This window comes from Rhinolophus sinicus, linkage group LG04 (assembly GCF_036562045.2).
Source record: "Rhinolophus sinicus isolate RSC01 linkage group LG04, ASM3656204v1, whole genome shotgun sequence".
In the NCBI taxonomy this organism is placed as follows: domain Eukaryota; kingdom Metazoa; phylum Chordata; class Mammalia; order Chiroptera; family Rhinolophidae; genus Rhinolophus; species Rhinolophus sinicus.
Genome location: NC_133754.1, coordinates 99,771,602 through 99,779,180, shown reverse-complemented (window position 1 = coordinate 99,779,180; position 7,579 = coordinate 99,771,602). Strand labels below are relative to the sequence as shown.

The 7,579-nt window shown below is 48.2% G+C and overlaps 1 long non-coding RNA gene across 1 annotated transcript; it reads right to left on the bottom strand.

Moving 5' to 3' along the window:
• Positions 1-3,274: 3,274 nt before the first annotated feature.
• On the bottom strand, positions 3,275-7,290 carry LOC141571313 (uncharacterized). Its single transcript, XR_012496078.1, has 4 exons — positions 7,236-7,290; positions 6,382-6,854; positions 5,535-5,768; positions 3,275-4,274 (listed from the first exon to the last, which is right to left on the bottom strand). It is a non-coding gene; the product is annotated as an uncharacterized LOC141571313 (long non-coding RNA).
• Between the last annotated feature and the right edge of the window lie 289 nt (positions 7,291-7,579).

Sequence of the window (7,579 nt, the reverse complement as noted above, 5' to 3'; positions counted from 1 at the left end):
CTTCACCGTCAAGAAATCACCGCGCAACCCCAGACGGGAAGGAGGGCTGGGTTGCTGACAGCTGGGAGCTCAAGGAGCAAAACTTTGGAAAAGAGTTGTTTGCTCGGGGAAATTCTTCAGCCTCCTCTTCCAGAAAAGCCCTCATCTCAACCCCTGCTCCAGAAAGGTTTCCTACAGTGCCCCCGGAAGCAGGCTTTTCACCGAGACTGTGACAGTTGCCAATCAGTGTAAAGGACAAAGTGTGAACTGCTTGTGTGGTTGATTTTGTTTTTTCCTCTTTTCCCCTGGAAAAGCACTCCCATCTGTGAGAGTCGAGGGGAAGACGCTCATCTGACTTCCCCGCGGCCAGGACTCCCAGAGCTCGTCTCGGTTCAGTTGTTTACTTACTTGTCCCCGAGCTTTTGTTCAACCGGGGAAGCTGCGGCGCGGTTCCTCGCATGTTATTTATCTTTTCCTGCGAGGGACTTGTGACAGCCCAGGGTGTTGTGTATCCTGTGAGATTGTTTATCACTCAGCCCCTGCCGTGGCCCGAGCAGCCTACTCGCCAGCACTTCACGTCCCGAAACCAGACTACGTGAGCGAGCAAAGGGCGGGGAGGTCACACTGGGCGCTGGGATGAACCCGCGTCCCCCGGAGCCAGGGCGGCGTGTCCTCAGGCGGAGGCTCTGACCCCAGGCGCTCAGGTGACATTAGCCAGATTGCTGCGATGCTCCGCCTGCTCCGGGAAGTCACCTCCGAGCGCCACCAGCTCCGACGGTCCTACCGGAGGAGGCAGGGGACAGCGCCCCCAAGGCGCAGTGCCCCCCGCCGGTCCCATCGCCTTCAGGCGCAGCCCGGGGCGCACTGCACTCCCGTCACCGGAGGGAGACCCTACGGGTGACGCTGCCCCTCGGCCTCCCTGCGAGTTCAGCCAGAGCCCCACGCACTGGCACCGCCTGCAGCCACCCTCGCTCGGCTTCACCGGGGAAGCGGGGCTACACCAGGTGGACGAGAGGGCGCGAGGCTTTCCGTCCTGCGTGTAACCCTGGCCGGTGGGGGACTTGAAATCAGCCCACAGGGTGACTTCGGGATGAGTCATGTCTTTTCCTTTCCCCTCTTCTTTCCTTTCTGTCCCTTTCTACCCTTTTCTCTTCTGTGTCCTTTCTCTGTCCTTTCACCCTTGGACGTTTCACTGGGCGAGGTCCCTCTCACCACCTTCAGGAGCGCGCCGGGGCGCAGGACAGAAAGGGACGGTGCCCTGCCTCTGCCAGCCTGACTGTCCTTTCACCTTACACCGCGTGCACACGCGCGCTCACACACTCAACCCACACACTTACGGGGAAGATCAAACGCTCTCGGCGGCTCGAGGTCTGTTTTCTCAGGCGTCCTTCCCCCATCACCACATTGTTAGCGGGACAATGGGCTCCTGTGTCAGTCTTGTTGGCACCAGTTTTGTACGATGCAGGAAACAGCATTTCCTCTCGGTGCTGGAAAATTAACTTGGATCGTGCTTTTCCCTTTTTATTGAGAATCCGCACACACCCCGGGAAACCCGAGCTCCCGTAGAGGGGAAGGAGCGGCCGCAATAGACACCCCAGAGTCCTGCCCCGGCCGCCCCCTTCCCGCTCAGCCCCGGCTCCAGCCCTGCCAAAGGAGGAAACTCGCCGCGCTAAACAATGAGACGGTCTGGTGTCTCAGCGGTGACCCTCTCACTGGGGCTGCCAGGCCGCCGGTGCCAAGTTTCAGAGCCCTGGCGTGGCCCGTTCCAGGTGGAAGAGGAACTTGGCACAAGGGGCTCCCCAGTGCCCAGTGCCCCCCACCTCTGAAGGTACCAGCGGTCTGTTCCAAGCTGTCCAAGAATGGGCAATGGGACGAGTTCCCTAGGTGGCCCCCAAATTTACAAATTTGAGCAATTGTTAGGCTCACAAATTACTAATTCACATTACCCGATTCCGCTTAGTACTCATCTCACTGCCCTGAATAGCACCGGATTGCAAAATCCTGGCGGCAGGTCAGGGTCTTCTTTGTCTGCATTTATCACCACAATGTAGACATGTGTGCCTCTTCTAGCGAGCCCTACCACCACCTCCTGTTGTTCACATTTGTAGGATGGAAATACTAACAGCCGACTGCTGAGCTCACCTATAGAACGAATGTGTAGATAATTTACATGCTATTTTCTATACATGACTCGAGCGTACACACAGGCATACAAAACACTTCTATCTGTTTAGTAGCTGCAAGACACTACCATCCGGCTCTCCTCCCTGCCCTTGCTGATGCTCTGGAGAGAAGAAAGTGGAGATGGTTTCAAATCTATTACAGGTGTCTCTCTCCTTCTCATTAACCGTTTGCAACCAACTCTGCAAACATTTTATATAAATTTAATTTTTGAAAATGTTATTTCCTGTCAAATTTTAAACTCTCAATTTTTAAAAATATACTTTGTTTTTTAGAGCAGTTTTAGGTTCACAGCAAAATTGAGTGGAGGTACAGAGAGTTCCCATATACCCCCTGCCCCTCCCCCACATGTGTAACCGCTCCCATTTATCAACGCTCTCACCAGAGCAGTACATTTGTTATAATTGGTGAACCTACACTGATACATCTTAATTACCCAAAGTCCACAGTTTGCATTAGGGTTCACTGGTGGAGGTGTACATGCAGCCTGTGGGTTGGACACATGTCCCCACCATTATGGTATCATACAGAGTAGTTTCACTGCCCTAAAAATCCTCTGTGTTCCACCTACTCTCCTCTAAGCCCTCAGTTTTTTAGTTTATTATCATGCCTAATCTATGTTAAGATCAAAATAGAGAATGTTGAGAAAGCACTTTGAGGACTTTCTACCCTCTCCGAGTAGGGTATAAGTAAGAGTTATTGGAATTATTGATCTATTGTCAACATTGCCTTCTAACACTTCAGGTATAAATCTGCATTTTTCCTGATCACCCACGTCTAGCCCTCCCTTCTCCTCCTGCTGCAATAGTGAATGGTCTGTAAAACAATATTTAATATTTAAAACTTCTAGGGAAGCACTAAAAGGAACCCTTTGGGATCCTTTGTAACGTAAAAATCATCCTCTAATTGCTTGGCTCCCAGCTGCCCCAGTCCTTCCTATCATCTGCCCAACTGAGTTGAGTCCAGCCATGTGTAAAAGCTGAGGCATTGAATGACTGAATGAATGAATGAATGAATGATTATATTCTGTTTTTTGTTTGCATGTATTTTATTCATAATCTTAGAAAAGAGATGATAGCTTGTAGTCTGGAGGAATAAGTTTGGGGAGAAAAAGGTGGCACAATCTCTAAGAGGTATAAATTGGGCACATCCTAGTTGCTCAACAAATACTTTTTAATAATGAAAACGTTGGCTTGCTGCCATGGTTCCCTAAGATTAGGTGAGATTTGTGGCAGCAGAACGTGCAAAACTCTATGGATGGTACTGTGAATTCACTTCTTAGGGGGGTCCTCACTGTTTTTGCAGAATACTTACTGGCCCTGGAAGCCATGTTGCTGTAGCTTTCTCTAGACTGTGCAACACTGACTTGAACCTATTGTATGTAGTAGTTATTATTTATCTGTAGTTGCTTTTTATATATGTGTGAGCCCCTTTGAGGGTTGGCAGACCTCTCACTGTTTCTTGCACCTAGAAGTAAATTAACATCTGATAATGATAATGGGTGACCTGTGTGACTACAGGGGTCAAAAATCATCAGGTAGCACATTAAATGATGCTAACGCCCTCCAGTGGCAGTTTTCCAATGGCATTGTGGATGTGCTTCACGGGATGTGTGGAGAATGGTCTTCTACTGGAATGATTGTATTGAGGTCCTGCTGCTCAAGGCAGTTTTGCAAACCTCTATCTCAGAAGGATGGCAGCAACAGGCAGGGGCAGGTTGCTACCCCAAGGCTATTAATGGGGAAACTATTCAGGATTGAACTTTCCCCATCATCAACCCTTAAAAAGAAATTTCTGAACATGCCCTGTATTCTATGAACTAGAAGGAAAAGAAAACTTTCCCGAAAAGAACTGCTCAGAGCTAGGGGGAAAGGATGAAAGGTTTTAATCTGTTCTCTTCAATAGAAATAGTTGTCTGTAGCCACCGCTCCAGGTTCCATCTGCCTAAACACCCTGTTGGAGTTTCCATCTCACTTTATTGCTGCCAGCAGACAAGCAGGTTGTTCTCCCACTGTCTTTTCACAAAAGGATAAACCGGATTGAAGTGGAACAAGTCAGGGGCTTATTGAGTTGTGTAGCTTCTTGGATAACCTTCAGCGAGGAGGATTTCAGGGCTGGCAAATAGAGAATGATTGCACGTCAGCCTGCCTCCCAGTGGACTGTTCATGTTGACTTAACTTGTGTAGGTTACTATAGATGAATTTTGTTTTCTGCAAGGATTGCTGAAACCTATCGGTAAAGCTGCTCCTTGCCTGCCTTAAATAGATGTCTATATGAAAGGCGTGAGCTCCGGGACTTAACAAGAAGCCCTCTCTTCCTACCTGAGCCATCCTACCCTCTACCCTCCATTCCCCACTGGACTCCAGGGCTTCTAATCTGCTCCTTTCCCACCCCCAAGTTCCTGCCCTGGTTCCCTGCCTGTAATCTTCTCTTCGAGGACTGTCACCAGATTCCTTTTCTAGAACTCTTCTCCCGAGGCTGAGGCCTGGTTGGGAGTTCTATCACACACCCTTTGCCTACTACCTTCCTAGGAATATGTCCACCCCAATTTCTCACTGCCGTGCTCTGTCCGCATTTTCAGGTATCCTTTTACTGCCTTTTAGGGACCTTTCCCCATTGCTGACTAACTCTCTGAACTTGGACTAAAGAGTATGATAACCTATGGACATGACTATCCTCAGCAGGGTCACTTCTCCCACGGGGCCTCTGTTCCCCTCTTTTCTAGGGCCTGACTCTTCTTTCGCTTCAGCTTATTGCAAATGTCTGACCGTTTTCCCACTGGACTCAATGACTGCTCAAAACCTTTCTGAAAGGTGGCAGGTTTAAATAATTAAAAAAAATCAATAGAGAGTCATAGTTGTGGCATCTGAAAACAAAAAAGAAACGTGTGGGCCAGCCCAGTGGCCCAGGCAGTTAGAGCTCCGTGCTCCTAAATCTGAAGGCTGCCGGTTCGATTCCCACATGGGCCAGTGGGCTCTCAACCACAAGGTTGCCAGTTCGATTCCTTGAGTCCCTCAAGGGATGGTGGGCAGCACCCCCCACAACTAAGATTGAACACGGCACCTTGAGCTGAGCTGCCACTGAGCTCTTGGATGGCTCAGTTGGTTGGAGTGCATCCTCTCAACCACAAGGTTGCCGGTTGGATTCCCGCAAGGGATGGTGGGCAGCGCCCCCTGCAACTAGTAACGGCAACTGGACCTGGAGCTGAGCTGCGCGCTCCACAACTAAGACTGAAAGGACAACAACTTGACTTGAAAAAAAAAAAAGTCCTGGAAGTACACACTGTTCCCCAATAAAATCCTGTTCTCCTTCCCCAATAAAATCTTTAAAAAAAAGAAAAGAAAAGAAACGTGCGACAACAAGATGCGAAATACCCAGTGAGGTTTGCCATCGCCTTGCAGGTTTTAGTCCGCAGGGCGAAATTCCAAGTCTTCTCACTTCCTTCCAGGTGCTCTGCTCATGTCCTAAGCCAGCTGCTCCCGGCGAGCAGTGGTGCCATAGATTTTCAAATGGCTAGATTCTCCCACAGGTAGGATTCACTGAGTCCAAGAGTATAGCGTGGCTCTAATGAATCACGCATATAAAAGAAGAAGCCCTTACACCTGAAACTGATTTTAAAAAGAGAAACAAAAAAAGAAGGCTTTATCATAGAGTACGTGTAGTAAACATTCTTTAAAAATCTTGAACATGAGTACTAAAGAGCAATATGCTGACCTCTTATTGGCAATGACTTATCATATTTTAAGCTTTAATTTCTAAGTGGCTCTACCCTGTCCTAAGTAGTTTAGGATCTGTAAGTAAATTTAAACGTCTTACTTAAAGCGTGATTTACTTAAATAAAACATATAGGTAAAAGATAGTACTAAAATTCAGTGACTTCATGCTCCATCTTCAACTGTATCCAATCTCTGGTCCTATGTGAGTTGGAAACACCTATTCAACTCACCTCAAACCCTTTGGCCCCTGACTCACACAAGCCTCTTTCCTGTATGAACTCTGGGTTCACGGTACCAGGAAGGCAGTCCTTCACCAGTGTAGATGGAGCTTTCTTTTCCCTTTCCTTTCCTTCCCTTCCCTTCCCTTCCCTTCCCTTCCCTTCCCTTCCCTTCCCTTCCCTTCCCTTCCCTTCCCTTTCCTTTTTTTATAAAAATGCCTCCACTGCCTCTTCTCTTGCCCTGTGTCCCTCCCAGGGTCCCTATGTGAAGGGGACATCGCACTCACAAGGAAGCAACGGGAGCACCAAGGTTGTCTTCTTTCTAACCAGGTTTTACATGTTGGCTGCTTTTCTTAACCGGGTTCTTTGCCATTGGAAGCTAGAGTTCATGTTCAGACATCAGATATACACACACACACGCACACGCACACATGTAGACACACACCTGTCACCCCCACCCCCCAGGGCAAAACCAATCCACAGGCTTGACTGAGCCAACAAGACTCAATCTCTTGGAAATGTAAATCACAAGAGATACAGGCAGACAAGATTGACGGGGGAGTCATTTTAAGGGCGAAGCCCCCTGAGCACTTCCAGTGGGCTGAGCGTGTGATGTGAAGCCCCGCCTGCCTTGTCCTTCACACAGCCCGCCGAAGCAGGCACTGGTTTATAACTGAGGAAGCTGAGGCTCAGAGCAGTTAGGTCACTCCCATCACACGGCTGGTCAGTTCACAGGCGGGATCCAAAGTGTCCTCACTTCCTGGTGGGCAAGAGAGGGAAACTTCAGGCCACCCTTTCTGAAGCCAAGGTTTTAGCTTTCCTTGGATCCCACAGGATCTAATCCCCATCACCCCCAATTCTCTGCCACTTTTATAAACCAGACCAAGTAGTTTGGGTCCCCAGTTGGTTCTAAGAACCCTTCAGAGCTCTCCTGGGGAAACTGAGGCCTACTCTGTGTCTGAGGAACTAACACATTCTTTTATAGACTCCTGACTTTATAGATAAAACATTAAGGACAATTCAGGAAAGGAGCTTAGAAAATCAAGGAGGCTCAGAAAAGAAAATTCTTGAGATGCATGAGGTGAGTAACTGCTGCTAACACAATGGAGTCGGTATGAAAAAGATTATGAATCAGGGTTACCTCAGTGTCACAGGACGCGGAGTCCAGAAGGAGTGAAACCGTGTGTGTGGAGGAGTTGTTTTCCCTAAACTGCTAAATTACTCACCCTGTTTAGGTTAATGATTTCCTCTTTCATTTGTGTGACTTCCCACATATGCCCTCTCCTTTTTTTTTTTTTTTTCAACACGTACCGACATTTAGTAACTTTTCATTTTATGGTAGTAATATCTACCCCTTTGGCAAACACTGGGAAATATTAAACAAACTTAGGCCTCAGATTTCTGTGAATACTAAAAATAGTGAAGAGTCAAGCTTAAAATACCCACACATTAGTCAATCATTAAGCTGAAGGTTCACTCTTGTCA